This window comes from Haliotis rufescens, unplaced genomic scaffold (genome assembly GCF_023055435.1).
Source record: "Haliotis rufescens isolate VD_foot unplaced genomic scaffold, xgHalRufe1.0.p SCAF_18, whole genome shotgun sequence".
Classification (NCBI taxonomy): domain Eukaryota; kingdom Metazoa; phylum Mollusca; class Gastropoda; order Lepetellida; family Haliotidae; genus Haliotis; species Haliotis rufescens.
The window spans coordinates 31091207-31108277 of record NW_025963868.1 but is presented as its reverse complement, the minus strand read 5'-3'; the positions used below and the strand labels follow the sequence as shown (position 1 = coordinate 31108277).

General features: G+C 40.3%; 1 long non-coding RNA gene across 4 annotated transcripts; it reads left to right on the top strand.

The window, feature by feature from the left end:
* Positions 1-1038: 1038 nt before the first annotated feature.
* On the top strand, positions 1039-16754 carry LOC124117843. 4 transcript variants are annotated; one of them, XR_006858362.2, is made up of 3 exons: positions 1039-1122; positions 13870-13982; positions 15849-16754. It is a non-coding gene; the product is annotated as an uncharacterized LOC124117843 (long non-coding RNA). The 4 variants fall into 4 exon arrangements; XR_006858360.2 differs by lacking the exon at positions 1039-1122 and adding an exon at positions 10568-10644; XR_007221907.1 differs by lacking the exon at positions 1039-1122 and adding an exon at positions 12298-12499.
* Positions 16755-17071: the final 317 nt, after the last annotated feature.

Genomic DNA, 17071 nt, shown 5'->3' with positions numbered 1-17071 from the left:
AGTGAATGGTTAAGTGGTGTTTTAAGCTATCATATTATCTAAGGGCTGTCAACGAAAACAAATTTGTGGAACATAATATTTTAACTTTTAAAGCTATCCTGGCTAGTCAGTTGACGTTCATCAGCAGGTGCTTGCTCATATTTTGGATTTCATCAGTTATTATTTCAAAGTAGACACAATTTATGGACATTGAGAATCTCACATGAGTGTCTTTTGATATCAAATATATCAACACTCGTTGATAAATGTGGAAAACCTCTGGGGCTTTTATCAACGAGTGTTGATATAATTGATATCAAAAGACACAAGGATGAGATTTTGTTTATCATCCAACATCATTCTTCCAACTTTTTCAGCTTATAGAAGTCATAAGCAGTGTCTTAAGTGTGAAAACTACTGATAACAGCTTCGATAGCAGAGCCATTGGTGATGTCATTTGATTGTGACGTCATGGTAACAGTAAAGCAAAGCATTGTGATGCAATTTCATAGCAGCGATATCTACAATGTAGGTAAAGCTTCATCTCACCCAAGCGATATCTCCTGTGGGAGCCAGTCTTGGATGATAAAACAACTTCTCGGATTAGATCCTTATACTGTTGTCAAATAAAGAAGTTGTTATCCGTAAATTGTGTCTACTTTGTCATCCGTCAACTTCCAAGTAATGCCTATCAAATAATTATTATTTCAAACTTTAGATTTCTTCAGGTTTTTATTGTGGTTCTTTTGATTTTATCACAAATCGAACAGACAAGCAGCTAGTAAATAATATTTTAGTTTGATCCACAGGGTTCTAGGTAGTCAATCTGTAAACTGGAATATTAAAAGCCTCCCTCGCATACAATACCTTATTATCGATGCTCCCTGATCACATGAACAAATAAAACTTCAGGAATTTTTCAATAAACTAACATTAGATCATCTATTTCCATGCACACTATTTTGAAAGCATGCATTACATATGCTTTTGATTTATGCATAGAAAACATACAGTTCTTGAACTATATCTTCACCCAACCTCTCACACAATTTATAAACACCCACATCGGAGAGACACACTACGTTCTCCTATCTAACATCCAGAGTTCTTCACACCTGCGTCGATCGACCAGGTACCCGACAGGTAAGTGATTACACTATGTCGCTGTGACATTGTTCATGCCTGCTCGCACGCATATGCAAGAATATTCCCTGCCTATGAACCAGCTATTGTCAACTGATATTTCATGGCTGAAATATATATTAACACATTTGCAAGACTTGACATGTCGGTCAGTATTTTCCAGTAATGAATACCTGATGACAATGGATCAGAGGTGAAATTTGTTCCCTTGTTTGCAAGATGAGTCTGAGCTTTTGTTTGTAGTTGATACAACAATTGAGTGTGATTTGAAGCTTCCCTGCTTGATTACATGACCGGCCAGAACATGCCGGAACATACCCGGAGTAGCCAGGTGTGCTACAGGCAGACAGACATGTTAAAGGGGTAGCGGATGTGTTAGAGGAGTCATCGTGTTCTTGGGGTACACGATAGTGGCGATCATTATGTGACAGAGCTACAGATATAAGCAGCATAAGCACCCCCCTCCTCCCAAATATTTAAAACCCAATTACTTTCAATTAACTTGCAGAAAGGCATGCATTAAATGAAAAACTCAAATTTTAAAAACAGGTAAATACCCAATGAAGCTTTTTCAGCATGTATACAAAGGAGCTAATTTCCAAAACACAATAACGAGCTAATTTACTTTCTGAATGAAACCTATATATTTAGAACAGTAATTTACATCTAAAACATTACTTTGTTTTTTTAAAATCTTTTTTAAATGTTCACTCATTTTGGGAAAAACCCATGAATAGATGAGTGAAAAAGTATTGGTTACGCAATGAAAAATGTCAAAACCCCAATAAAATGGAAACCCTAGAGTAAAAACTCAATTGCTCAAAAAGTTATCTCGAGCTCTGATGTGCGTCCAGTGTTTGAAATGTTTTTAAAACCCAACAAAACAGTCGTGCAATCTTCAAAGTTACCAACCCAGGTTCAGACATTATAAATATTTCAAAATTGCACCTTGATTCAGAGAATCTACAAGAAGTTATGATAAAACTGACTATGTAAGTAAGTCTTAAAATTATCTGACAGTCGGGCAAGTAGAAGAAAATTTCATGCAGTTCGACAAAAAAGACACAGGCAGTTATTTCTGACACTGTGCGTGTTAACTTGACATAACAAGTTACAGTGTGTGTTTAAATTACTAATACAATCTAATTTATAACACTATTCATGCAACAGCATGCATCCCCTTCGGGAAAAAGCTAACTTTATGGCATATGATACTTGACCTCACATATTTTTGGATTGGTTTCTGCATCCCCTGACCATAAAACCTTAAAATTCAGAAGAAAAAACAAAACTCAGAATGATCTTGGTGATATACCACCGACGACAAACTATTGCATTGACGTCAAAAATAACACAAGGGATTTTTATATGACAAAGACATTTTTTCCAATGATAAATCATCATTTCAAGTCCAAAGTACATAATCAACCGAGTCAGACCAACCAATCCAAAAAACAGAAATGCCGCGGTCAGATTTTAGATTTAAAAATTGTCTTATTCTTTTCTACAAACCAACTAATTGTTTCACTATCCAAATCTGTAACACACACCCAACACACACACACAGAAGCCAAGGTCAAGGTTAAAATGTCAGATAGAAAGCATGAATTTAAACCCGAGCCCAGGGAAAAGCAGTCTGTGTTAACTTAAAAGATAACGTCTCAGATAACAGACTTCATACAAACAGGGAAATTGGAACAGTGCGGCTGGGGCCCCCCAACCAGTACATTTTAACATGGTGGATGAAGTCTGATTCTTCATCATGTACTGTTTAGACATAATCATTGGTACAGTTTTAATAATTTCTTTGTTTACAGATGTTTGTTTGTTCCCTGATTGGAATGTAAAGAAAAAATAAATAAAAATAAATAAAAATGAATAAAAAAATGTCCAATTTGTTCTGCAAAAACCTATTTGTATATTACCATATTCGACGTTATAAGCGTCCAGGGCGCTCTCAAAATTAGACATAGGGGGCTGTTATTAGAATAAAATTTTGGTGAAACAAAAACAGAGTTGAAAGATCGTAAATTTCGTGACAGCCTGAAATGATACAGATATATTATTTCAGAATTTGAATTCCCATAATTAAGGGTGCATATAACACACGAGTGCATATTATACACGTATAAATAAGTCTTGTGTACATTGATCAATCGGAAGGAGTGCTGACTGGGATTGTTCACTAGCCAATATATTAGCAAATATCGGCGTTGGGGCTTATTAGAGCGGGGCGCTTGATATGTCGAATACGGTATGCTATATGTGCCTAAGGAGTTGCATGTTTACTGAGGCATGTGTGTTTTAATGTAGTCAGCAGTTGGCATTCAGCATGTTCAGTAAATAATACATCTACAAGCTTCTCATTATAGCAGGGCTCTCTTATCAGTGATCGTACATGAAACTAGTTCCCATATGGCTTCCTTATCGTATCACGGGGGCACGGGTGGCCCAGTCGTCTAAGGCGCCACGATTCTCTGAGCAGAGTTGCGCCCCTTGGGAACGCCAGAAACCTATGATTGTGGGTTCGAATCACGGTTCACCCCAATTATGTTTCTAGGTTTGTCAGCACCATACCTGTGCTCGTGGGTTTCACAGAAGTGGTAAACGTCTGAGACCTGCATCACTTTGGGCTTTCCTCCCACCTTAAGCTGACACGCGGTGATATAACTGGAATACTGTTAAAAGCGGCGTTAAACCCAACTCACTCACTCACTCTTATCAGTGTTTGAAATAAGTGCCTGCCCATAGGTCCGTGTCAGGTAGATCTGGTGTAGGGCCAGTAGTTTCAAAGATGTATTGGTCCTGATGGCCTGCAGTAAATTTATTTGTAGATATAAGCTGCAGTTATTTAAATCAGGGCCTGAAGAGTTTAGTCACATCTTCCTGAGGCAAGGGAGTTAACTGACCATAAAAGTCCAGTATCAACCCTTGACGAACAAGGCTGCAATTATTGAGTTATATTTTGGCTGGACTAGCGAGTCTATATGCATAGTTCAGTCAAAATCGTTTAAGGAAATCGACATCCGGTTCATAAACTGACATACAGACTTCGGTAACTTGCAGGATTTGCAAAGCATGTGTACCGTCAAACTTAGCGTCAACAGATATTTTCCAAATATTTTCATGGTTCTGCTCAAGGTGCTCATGTGATTTGATGCACTTCGCAAAAGAATACCAATTTTATTAGAATATAGATCTTGATTATCGATCAGATCGTCTTTGACTGGGCGCCGCCATTTTGTTCGAAGAGATGGAATCGATAGGAAGGATATAGAAGGGACATAACTCATAATAGCCACTGGTGGCACTACGATAGAGTCAAGAAATTTCATACCTTGTTCGGCAAGGGTGGAAACTGGACTTTAAAATTTAGTTAACACCCTTGCCTTGGGAAGATGGTCAAGTCAGAGCTTCCAGCTTCTAAAGTTTGGGTCCTGATGGCAGCCTGGCGTTTTGTTTTATTTCCAACACTGCTCTCTATGCCAGGAGAGTAACAACAAAGGGAGGTCACTCCAACTTACAAACATGTCAATCTGCTGCCACTACCAATGATAAGTGAAACAATAAAATAGTGAATTTAATCTTTTTATTTATACTTTTAGGGATTAATGGCACACCTGCAAACCAAATATAAATTTATACACTTATGTTTATACTCTTCTCACCTCAGGCAATACTATTATGTCTTATCATACACACTAAAAGTGAGTGAGTTGGGTTTAACGCCGCTTTTAACAGTATTCCAGTCATATCACGGCCTGTCAGCTTAATGTGGGAGGAAAGCCCGAAGTGATGCAGGTCTCAGACGTTTACCACTTCGGTGAAACCCACGAGCACGGGTATGGTGCTGACAAACCTAGAAACATAATCGGGGCGAACCGGGATTGGAACCCACAATCATAGGTTTCTGGCGTGCCTAAGGGACACAACTCTGCACAGAGAATCGCGGCGCCTTAGACGACTGGGCCACCTGTGCCCCCTTCACACTAATAATCCTAATGGAGAGTGGAACTTCGTGGTTGAATTACACGTCCTACCAAATGAAAACACCAACAAAATTTGGAACATTTGTTCTTTGTCAATATGAATATGAGTAGGGCAGTAGCTTTTATTTCAACATTCGATTGGGAATATAACAAGTGGTATGAGTTGTGGGAATTTGAGACCGCCTCCGTGGTCTAGTGGTAGAGCGTCCGCCCGGAGAGCGGAAGGTCCAGGGTCCGATCATCAGCCGTGTCATACCAAAAGACGTTAAATGATGGTACTTGTTGTTACCCTGCCTAACACTCGGCATTTAGGGGCTAAAACAAGGACTGGTCGGCTCGGAGTCAGCACACTGTGTCTGAGTGGGTATGCATGTTAAACTGCGGCATGCTATCTCAGTGGGCTAGCACTATAAAACTGGCATAAGTCTTGACTTGTACAAATGCACATACACATACGTCACTATATGAATAAAGTAATTTTAAATGCATGATCACCTAATACTCTGATCCTGGTTTAAACATGTTCCAGCAATAACATTAACAGCCTTTATTGCCTGCTTTAGCATGTAATTAATGACTAATCCAGCCTAAGGTAGTCAAGTGACTCAGACTGCGATCAGCCGATACAAAAGGTATTACAGTCTAGATCTAGACCGCTGATTAGCGGTAATGTAGAAATCCATTACATAATCTCCTGATGCAGGCCAGCCAATCAGAAGACGGTGAGTGGTGTTGGGTGTGGCTTCTGATTCTGCTAGCAGAAGTAATTTGCGAGATCAGTGAGATCAATACTAGTGTGTGCTATCATACTGAGACATCAGACCCCTCATACTGGCCATTACTCCTTACCAATCTATGCAGACATTGTAACTATCACCTAATTCACATGGAAACAGACCACCATATACTACTCAACATTAGGTAAGGGTCACACCTTTGACTAAAGAGGGGGGCACAGTCGTCTAAGGCGCCGCGATTCGCTGTGCAGATTTGCGTCCCTTGGGCACGCCAGAAACCTATGATTGTGGGTTCCAATCCCGGTTCGCCCCGATTATGTTTCTAGGTTTGTCAGCACCAGACCCGTGCTCGTGGGTTTCACCGAAGTGGTAAACGTCTGAGACCTGCATCACTTCGGGCTTTCCTCCCACATTAAACTGACACGCTGTGATATAACTGGAATACTGTTAAAAGCGGCGTTAAACCCAACTCACTCACTCACACTCATTGAGTAAAGAGGACTATCCTTAGCAATTGCTGATTAGTATATGTCAATCTTATTGTTGGGTCAATGTGAATATTGACTTCCTTAAATTTGATCTATTTCCTTGGTAGTTAAAACTCAGCCACTCACTCACTTCGGATAATAAAGGTTTTCTGCTAATATATTTTCCTTATTTAGTAATGAAAAGTTCTGGAAGAATGACCATCTCTTTCTTTTTTAAGACACCTTTGTCTTTGTTCTCCCCGTGATTTGCTTCGTTACCAAATGATATATCACTCTACCAGAGCTCCAGATAAGCTGCGTATCTGCGTAAAATACGCATCAGAAATGCAGAAATATGCAGTAAAATAAAATCCAAGCGTATCAAATACGCAACGAATATTACAGATACGCTACAAAAATTATAAACGGGCATTCCGTCAACCTTGCCAAACTCCACGATGACAGTTACATCATGATCATTTGCCATCACACTTTCTTGTGGAAGTATCATATTTTTTAGTCCTATAAAGCTCTCGAACCCACACGACACCAGTTTGCAGGGACTAGATGAACAGTGTTTTTAAATATTTAACTTAAATACCGACATGTTTAAGAACAAGTGGGTAAAAGAAATTTGACTACCCAGATAGAATTACTGGTACCCAATGATTTTAAAATGCATGGGTAAAATACCCACACCAAAAGCTTATCTGGAGCTCTGCTCTACATAGCAGTTGTGATGTGATTACAATTCCTTGGTAAATCAAAACTCCTCCTGACAAATAAGAGCAGAACACAAGCAGGAAGCATGACAAGATTAGCTACTGAAAACATAAAGTACACACTTTCCTCCTGTTTGTTTCCTTGTAAAAAACGTCTTCCTTGCATTGAATTTATTTGCCCAGGGCTAGTTCACTGATTTATAATTCACCACTCTGTAAACAGCAGGAAATTTACTTTTACCGGGGTGGTGGGGTAGAATAGAGGTTAAAGCGTTCGCTCGTCACGCCGAATACCCAGGTTCGATTCCCAACATGGGTACAATGTGTGAAGCCCATTTCTGGTGTCCCCTGCCGTGATATTGGTGGAATATTGCTAAAAGCAGTGTAAAACCATACTCACTCACTCACTCCTTATACCGGGTTAACGTGAATAATAATATAAAAAATCCAATAAACTGATGTAAAGTAAAGTAAAGCCTGGAAGTTGTCCTTGCGGTCGAACGACCAAGAAACAGACAAAAAATTCAGTGATAATTTTCAGCCCACAATACAATAATAATAAAAACATTTACACCATCCGGAATACGAGGGAATTTATATTAATTAATTGTTTTCTCACTTCTCTTTGTTATTGTTTTAACTAAAGATAGTCACGAATTTGGACTATATATAGCAAATGTGTTAACCTGAGCTGCAGTCCTTGTGGACTGTATACAGCCAGTGTTAACCTATAGTCCTTGTGGACTATATACAGCCAGTGTTAACCTGCAGTCCTTGTGGACTATATACAGCCAGTGTTAACCTGTGGTCCTTGTGGACTATATATAGCCAGTGTTAACCTGCAGTCCTTGTGGACTGTATACAGCCAGTGTTAACCTGTGGTCCTTGTGGACTATATATAGCCAGTGTTAACCTGTAGTCCTTGTGGACTATATATAGCCAGTGTTAACCTGTGGTCCTTGTGGATTGTATATAGCCAGTGTTAACCTGCAGTCCTTGTGGACTATATATAGCCAGTGTTAACCTGAGGTCCTTGTGGACTATATACAGCCAGTGTTAACCTGTAGTACTTGTGGACTATATACAGCCAGTGTTAACCTGCAGTCCTTGTGGACTATATAGAGCCAGTGTTAACCTGCGGTCCTTGTTGACTATATACAGCCAGTGTTAGCCTGCAGTCCTTGTGGACTATATATAGCCAGTGTTAACCTGCAGTACTTGTGGACTATATACAGCCAGTGTTAACCTGTAGTGCTCGTGGACTATAAACAGCCTGTGTTAACCTGTAGTTCTTTTGGACTATATATAGCCTGTGTTAACCTATAGTACTTGTGGACTATATACAGCCAGTGTTAACCTGCAGTACTTGTGGACCATATACAGCCAGTGTTAACCTGCGGTCCTTGTGGACTATATACAGCCTGTGTTAACCTGTAGTCCTTGTGGACAATATATAGCCAGTGTTAACCTATAGTACTTGTGGACTATATACAGCCAGTGTTAACCTGCAGTACTTGTGGACTATATACAGCCAGTGTTAACCTGCAGTACTTGTGGACTATATACAGCCAGTGTTAACCTGGGGTCCTTGTGGACTATATACAGCCAGTGTTAACCTGCAGTACTTGTGGACACTATACAGCCAGTGGAAACCTGTAGTCCTTGTGGACTATATACGGCCAGTGTTAACCTGCTGTACTTGTGGACTATATACAGCCAGTGTTAACCTGCAGTACTTGTGGACTATATACAGCCAGTGTTAACCTGGGGTCCTTGTGGACTATATACAGCCAGTGTTAACCTGTAGTCCTTGTGGACAATATATAGCCAGTGTTAACCTATAGTACTTGTGGACTATATACAGCCAGTGTTAACCTGGGGTCCTTGTGGACTATATACAGCCTGTGTTAACCTGTAGTCCTTGTGGACTATATACAGCCAGTGTTAACCAGTAGTACTTGTGTACTATATATAGCCAGTGTTAACCTGGGGTCCTTGTGGACTATATACAGCCAGTGTTAACCTGTAGTCCTTGTGGACTATATACAGCCAGTGTTAACCTGTAGTCCTTGTGGACTATATACAGCCAGTGTTAACCTGCAGTCCTTGTTGACTATATACAGCCAGTGTTAACCTGCAGTCCTTGTGGACTATATACAGCCAGTGTTAACCTGTAGTCCTTGTGGACTATATACAGCCAGTGTTAACCTGTAGTCCTTGTGGACTATATACAGCCAGTGTTAACCTGTAGTACTTGTGGACTATATATAGCCAGTGTTAACCTGTAGTCCTTGTGGACTATATACAGCCAGTGTTAACCTGGGGTCCTTGTGGACTGTATACAGCCAGTGTTAACCTGCAGTCCTTGTGGACTATATATAGCCAGTGTTAACCTGCAGTCCTTGTGGACTATATACAGCCAGTGTTAACCTGGGGTCCTTGTGGACTGTATACAGCCAGTGTTAACCTGCAGTCCTTGTGGACTATATACAGCCAGTGTTAACCTGTAGTCCTTGTGGACTATATACAGCCAGTGTTAACCTGCAGTCCTTGTGGACTATATACAGCCAGTGTTAACCTGGGGTCCTTGTGGACTATATACAGCCAGTGTTAACCTGGGGTCCTTGTGGACTATATACAGCCAGTGTTAACCTGGGGTCCTTGTGGACTATATACAGCCAGTGTTAACCTGGGGTCCTTGTGGACTATATACAGCCAGTGTTAACCAGTAGTACTTGTGGACTGTATATAGCCAGTGTTAACCTGTAGTACTTGTGTACTATATATAGCCAGTGTTAACCTGGGGTCCTTGTGGACTATATACAGCCAGTATTAACCTGCGGTCCTTGTGGACTGTATATAGCTAGTGTTAACCTGCAGTACTTGTGGACTATATACAGCCAGTGTTAACCTGCAGTCCTTGTGGACTATATACAGCCAGTGTTAACCTGGGGTCCTTGTGGACTATATATAGCCAGTGTTAACCTGCAGTACTTGTGGACTATATACAGCCAGTGTTAACCTGCGGTCCTTGTGGACTATATACAGCCAGTGTTAACCTGGGGTCCTTGTGGACTATATACAGCCAGTGTTAACCAGTAGTACTTGTGGACTGTATATAGCCAGTGTTAACCTGTAGTACTTGTGTACTATATATAGCCAGTGTTAACCTGGGGTCCTTGTGGACTATATACAGCCAGTATTAACCTGCGGTCCTTGTGGACTGTATATAGCTAGTGTTAACCTGCAGTACTTGTGGACTATATACAGCCAGTGTTAACCTGCAGTCCTTGTGGACTATATACAGCCAGTGTTAACCTGGGGTCCTTGTGGACTATATACAGCCAGTGTTAACCTGCAGTACTTGTGGACTATATAGAGCCAGTGTTAACCTGCAGTACTTGTGGACTATATACAGCCAGTGTTAATCCATTATCTCAGATCCACACCCCATCTGGACAAACAAAACTATCAGTGTTTCCTCCCACAGTGGAGGAAGTAACTGGAGAGACAATTACAAATAATGTATACATGAGTTGTCTGCCTTGATCAATGTTGATGTGACAGTCTGTATCATGTATCATCTGTAACAGGATGAAATATATATGTAAGTATGAATATCCTGGTTTAAATTTGGGTACATTTGATAATACAACGGCAGGTTGAAGTTGAGGTCACTATGACCTTGTATAACCTCACAGCTTCATATAAGATGATGTTTGTTAATTAATGCCGCACTAATCCCTTGTATCATGAGTTCAACATGCATACAAATTGTTTGTTTGTTTGCTTAATGCCACACTCGGCAATATTCCAGCTATACAACGAAGGTCTGTAAATAGTCGAGTCTGGACCAGACAATCCATTGATTGACATCATGAGCATAGATCCACTCAAATGCTTTTTGTAAAAGGCGACTAAATGGGATGGGGTGGTCAGGCTCACTGACTTGGTTGATGCATGTCATCGATCCCAATTGCGTAGATCGATGCTCATGCTGTCAATCATGACACAAGGGAACAGTAAAATAAAATATTTGTATTTTCTTGTCAGATAATATGTTAATCTCATCAAATGACCTTACAAAACTGATATTTTCATGATTTGCATTTGTCAAAATATCATCTTTGTCAGGTGACTAGATCAGGTCATTCACTCACTCTGTGAGTTGGCTCTTGTGCCACTTATAGCAATATTTCAGCAATATCACCGTGGGCAACACAAGAAATTGATTTCACACATTGTACACACATGGGAACTCAGCGTTCTGAGTCATAATCGGACGCTTTTATCACCAGGCCACTGCACTGGATGAGATAAACATGTTATTTATTATAAACAATAATCTTCTATGCATTGTTTTTTACTTATTGATCTTCAGAATTTTTCCATGAAAACTGTTGTTTCACTGAGCCAAAATAGAATATTTCGTTCACTTTGAGTAAGTGATATACTGTAAACAGGGAATTTTTTGCGACCGTTTTATTATTGGGAGTTTTGTGATCGAGACTCAATCGCAAAAATTTAAAACGCAAAAATAAGTATAAATAATACATACATACTTTATTCATTGCAACACGTCATCAAATGTTGAAATCATCAACCAGAATCACAAGTTACTCAATAAGTTAAAAACACAAATGAATGCAGAACGGTTACACAATACATCACAAATGACAGTGTAAACAGACAAATTAGTGTCACTGTTACCTCACAGTAATCCTGCCTTCTTCCAACCTCACTTGATTGCGTCAGTGTCCTTTGCAATTTCATTTAAATCCTTCTTATATATTTTGCATTCAAACTCACAGTCATGACACTGAGTTGAGTCAATTATTAACTTTCCGGCCAACTCAGATTAACTAGCTTCGAAGAGAAGCTGTCTATTGTTTGGTAATCTAGGGGTCATCTCAACACGGCAACTCGCAAAAATATCTCGTCGCAGTATTGTCTTTGGTGTGGTATTCGCAATATTTTAACAGCGCAGAAATAAAGCTGATTAGAAGCAATACTAAACCCACAAAATAAACTAGAAAACTTCAAGGCCTTAGGCGTAGTCTTAATCAAAACGGAACTAATAAAAACACAAAAACCTACCAAATCAAAATCACAGAAACAAACAAACATCCACCATACCCAGCTCCCTTAGTTCTCCCCAACCCCATCGGCATCTATTCCAAATCTCAAAATTCCCAAATTCTATATAAGCAACCCCTAAAGCCCCCTCTTGGGTTGCACAGACCACTTTCGCCCCACACATTAAATGGCCTGGCCGGGTCCATGTGCGAAATACGCATCAGTTGGAAAGCGCACGTTAAATATCCAAAGTAAGTAAAGCTGCTTACAGTATTCCACAGGACTATGATACACGTATCAAATTTATATGTTCAGCCGAGCCGAGATGAAACAGGATACATACAACATTAACAGCATTAAAAGGTCACATGAAATAAATGCTGCAGGTATTGGGTCAAAAGCTAGGATTTAACACTTGTTTGAAAGTGATATGTAAACGGCAACAAAAGGTCTTGAATCATTTAGATATAATTTCGGAATGAGATATATTTGTGCAGGTGGTAAAACAGAATAACAAGAGGTGGATTGTGTAAAATTTGTGAGATATATTTGTGCAGGTGGTAAAACAGAATAACAAGAGGTGGATTGTGTAAAATATGTGAGATATATTTGTGCAGGTGGTAAAACAGAATAACAAGAGGTGGATTGTGTAAAATATGTGAGATATATTTGTGCAGGTGGTAAAACAGAATAACAAGAGGTGGATTGTGTAAAATATGTGAGATATATTTGTGCAGGTGGTAAAACAGAATAACAAGAGGTGGATTGTGTAAAATTTGTGAGATATATTTGTGCAGGTGGTAAAACAGAATAACAAGAGGTGGATTGTGTAAAATTTGTGAGGCTAAATTCACCAGAAATATATGATTGGTTGTTTGGTTTGTTGTTTAACGCCGCACTCAGCAATATTCCAGCTATATGACGGCGGTGTGTAAATAATCGAGTCTGGACCAGACAATCCAGTGATTGATATCATGAGCATCGATCTACGCAAATAGGATCGATGACATGTATCAACCAAGTCAGCGAGCCTGACCGACTGATCCCGTTAGTCGACTTTTACGGCAAGCATGGGTTGCTGAAGACAGAAATATATGAAATATGATGATTTGAAGCTGTAGAAAATTGTCATCTTATTGACTTGAATAATATAGCTACAGCTTGTTTGTAGGTTTCCTGGTTGTCAAACAATAGACTGCTAAGCTGTAAACCATGTCATATACCAAACTATCTTTGTTGTTAAAGTACTCACGGAAATGAAAACAAACTGTTTTTTCGACCTCAGATCTTAGATAAATGCAGTTAATATACAAAATATGTAAATATTCAAACAACTTAATTAGTACTAATTGGGCCGTGGCACAAATACAGCGTATCAAATGTTTTTATGCCTTTTTACAGGTAAAAGTGTGTAAAAATGTGAATAAAACAGACTATTGTGAAACAGGGCATAACCAGGTGTAAGTAGATCAAGGTGACCTATGACACCTTGACGACAGGTGAGAACAGGTGCATAATACCTATAGTCTGTTTCTGCTATGTCAATTTGGACTTAGTTTTATTTTTGAATGTTGAAAGTGCCGACAAATTACCTCCTGTAAAGTACATTTTGTATTGTTCACTGAGATCAAACTAGCAAATCCAGACTAGTACATTCCGAGTTGTTTTGTTATTTCGTATTTACAGCTACGTAACACTTTGTGTCGATTTTTAAATTAAGAAAACATTTTTTTTTTCATTTCTGTGACTACTTTAGGTGTCATTTTGAAGCCTGGAGTCTGGACCTCCTGAACAACTACCCGACTGAACCTAGGAAGACGAGGCAGGCTTTGACTGTGTCATGTCATAGGATGAATTCACACAAGGCAGGTAGGGAAACTTGTTTACTCCAGGGCCTTAGATTTTACAACCTCTGCCATCTGCTTCAGGTTTTGGTTTGGTTTGTTGTTTTACGCCGCACTCAGCAATATTCCAGCTATATTGCATCGGTCTGTAAATAATCGAGTCTTGACCAGACAACCCAGTCATTGATATCATGAGCATCTATTCACGCAGTTGGTTGTTTGGTTGGTTGGTTTGTTATTTAACCACGCACTCAGCAATATTCCAGCTATATGACGGCGGTCTGTAAATAATCGAGTCTGGACCAGACAATCCAGTGATTAATATCATGAGCATCGATCCACGCAATTTGGATCGATGACATGCATCAACCGTTAGTCGCCTTTTACGACAAGCATAGTCACCTTTTACAGCAAGCATGGGTTGCTGAAGAGCTATTCTACCCCGGAATCTTCTGGGGTCCCACGCAACTGGGATCGATGACATGCATCAACCAACTCAGCTAGCCCGACCACATGATCCCGTTAGATGCCTCTTACAACAAGCATGGTCGCCTTTTACGGCAAGCATGGGTTGCTGAAGACCTATTCTACCCTAGATTTACATCTGCTTTAGGCCACCAGGCATATTACCTGGGATATCTTTGGTTATGCAGGACAACTCTCCATTCCTTAAAAATACTGGAGTCGAGGCCTCCGAGGCTCATTATTTTAAAGGAATGGAGAGTTACGAGTGAGTGAGTGAGAGAGTTGGGTTTTACACCACTCATAGCAATGTTCCAGCAATATCATGGCAGGGGACACCAGAAATTGGGCTTCACACGTTGTACCCATGTGGGGAATCGAACCCGTGTTTTCGGAGTGACAAGCGAACGCTTCAACAACTAGGCTACCCCCCCGCCCCTGGAGAGTTACGTGGATATGCCCCAACTTAATACACATCTCTACTCCTACACTTTGACATTGTGAAGAGCCATAAAACATGCATTGGAAACATCAGCTCGGGATAGAGGACGTGCAACAGCAGCAGAGAACACAATCAACTCTCCATTCCTGAAAAATAATGGCGCGCTCAAAAAATAAAATGATGTCACAGATGTGTTTTAATAATATTGAATACCGTATTCGACGTAATAAGCGCCCCGCTCTAATAAGCGCCCACGGTGATATTTGCTAATATATTGGCAAGTGAACAATCCCAATTAGCACCCCTTCCGATTGATCAATGTACACAAGACCTATTTATTCGCGTATAATACGCAATCGTGTGTTATATGCACTCTTAATTATGGGCAATTAAATTCTGGAAAAATATATCCGTCGTATATAAACAGTCAGGCCGTCAGCATAAACCACGAAATTTATCTTACAACTCTGTTTTTTCCACCAAAATAATATTCTAATAAGAGCCCCCTATTTCTAATTTTGAGAGCGCCCTGTGCGCTTATTATGTCGAATACGGTATATATTATGAACATCATGTAAGGGAACCCCTGTCATTTCACCTGTAAGAATGAAATGGCCATCTTTGTTGCACGAGATGCAGTTACTGAATGCGAATAGCACAACTGCTCAACATTGCACATTGCACAGATAAACCATGGGACACATCCTGGTTACTTGCATGAGCCAATAAACGTCACAACCACATGGTTCATTGATCAGGTACGAAGTAAGAAAATGCCTCCAAAAGTGTACATGACAGAAAATGAAAAGTTGCGCGCAACAGGCATGATCAATACTGGCCAATCGCAGGATGCACTAAATCTAAAAATACAAGGGAATGCATCTGACTGTGGCACTCAGACGCCTCAGACAACAGTACACACAGTTTGGAGGTCGTCAACGGCGGCATTGGAGAAACTGATGAATTGATTATGGCTGCACTTTACAGATGGTAGACAACACGTTTGGAGAGGGCATGGAGAGAGGTATGATCCGGAAGCAGACCAACAGCTCGATAGGTACGGTGGTGGCGGCGTCATGGTCTCAGCTGGCATCACATACGACAACTGGACGGATTTGATGATCGTGTAAAGCAACAAGACCGGGCAATGTAATGTGGACGTAATGTTACATCCAGTGGTAATCCCAGTGTGAAGGTCAGAACTAGGAGTTTCCAGGATGACAATGCATGTCTTCACAGAACCTGTGTTGCAGTTGACTGTCTGAGACAGCACAGTGTCACAACATTGGCCTGGCCAGCCGCGACTTTGTAGTTAGGCTCTTTGTGGTTAATTATTCAGCCAACTGGCATAAAATATGCAAAAAGTTTACAAGCTGTCTAGCTTGACAACAGTACAAGGATCTATACCAAGGCATTGCTATAATAGTATATTATTGAAGTTGTTATCCATAAATTATGTCTCCTTTGTCATCCATCAACTTCTACAGGGTTAGAACTAAACTAAAAAGCTTTACTAGCCCGGGTAAAGAGAAATGCCCTTGTAATGTTAAAACGCAGGGGAAATGTGGACATTTTTACTCACCCGCATAAGTTTATACTAGCCCCGGGCTAGCGGGCTAGTGTTAAGTTCTAACCCTGTTCTAATAAATAATAGCAACAAAACCCTTTCCCTATTCACAAGAAATCTCTATCTATGTCGGCCAACATATAGTCAATGAAATCTATTATTACACAATGCATTTCTCTCCTCTAAAACTAAAACAAATAATTTTCCTGAATCATTTTTCTGATGCTGTGGAATAGAGGTGGCTAGATATTGCTAGAGCTGGCTAGCCTTGCTTTTATATATATCTACAGGTTTTGTTTCAATAAAATAGTTATATTCCACAGTCATGGTACAGGACTACACTGCTGACTCCTCTCTCAGTTAAACTAAACTTGTGTATATAATGTTTCAGTGACTTCTCATTATGAAGAACATGTGCAAGGCCTGCGGATCATGCAAGGCGTGAGCAGACCACCTGTCTGACACACCTGCGGATCCTGCAAGGCGTGAGCAGACCACCTGTGTGACACACCTGCGGATCCTGCAAGGCGTGAGCAGACCAAATGTGTGACACACCTGCGGATCCTGCAAGGCGTGAGCAGACCACCTGTGACACACCTGCAGATCCTGCAAGGCGTGAGCAGACCACCTGTGTGACACACCT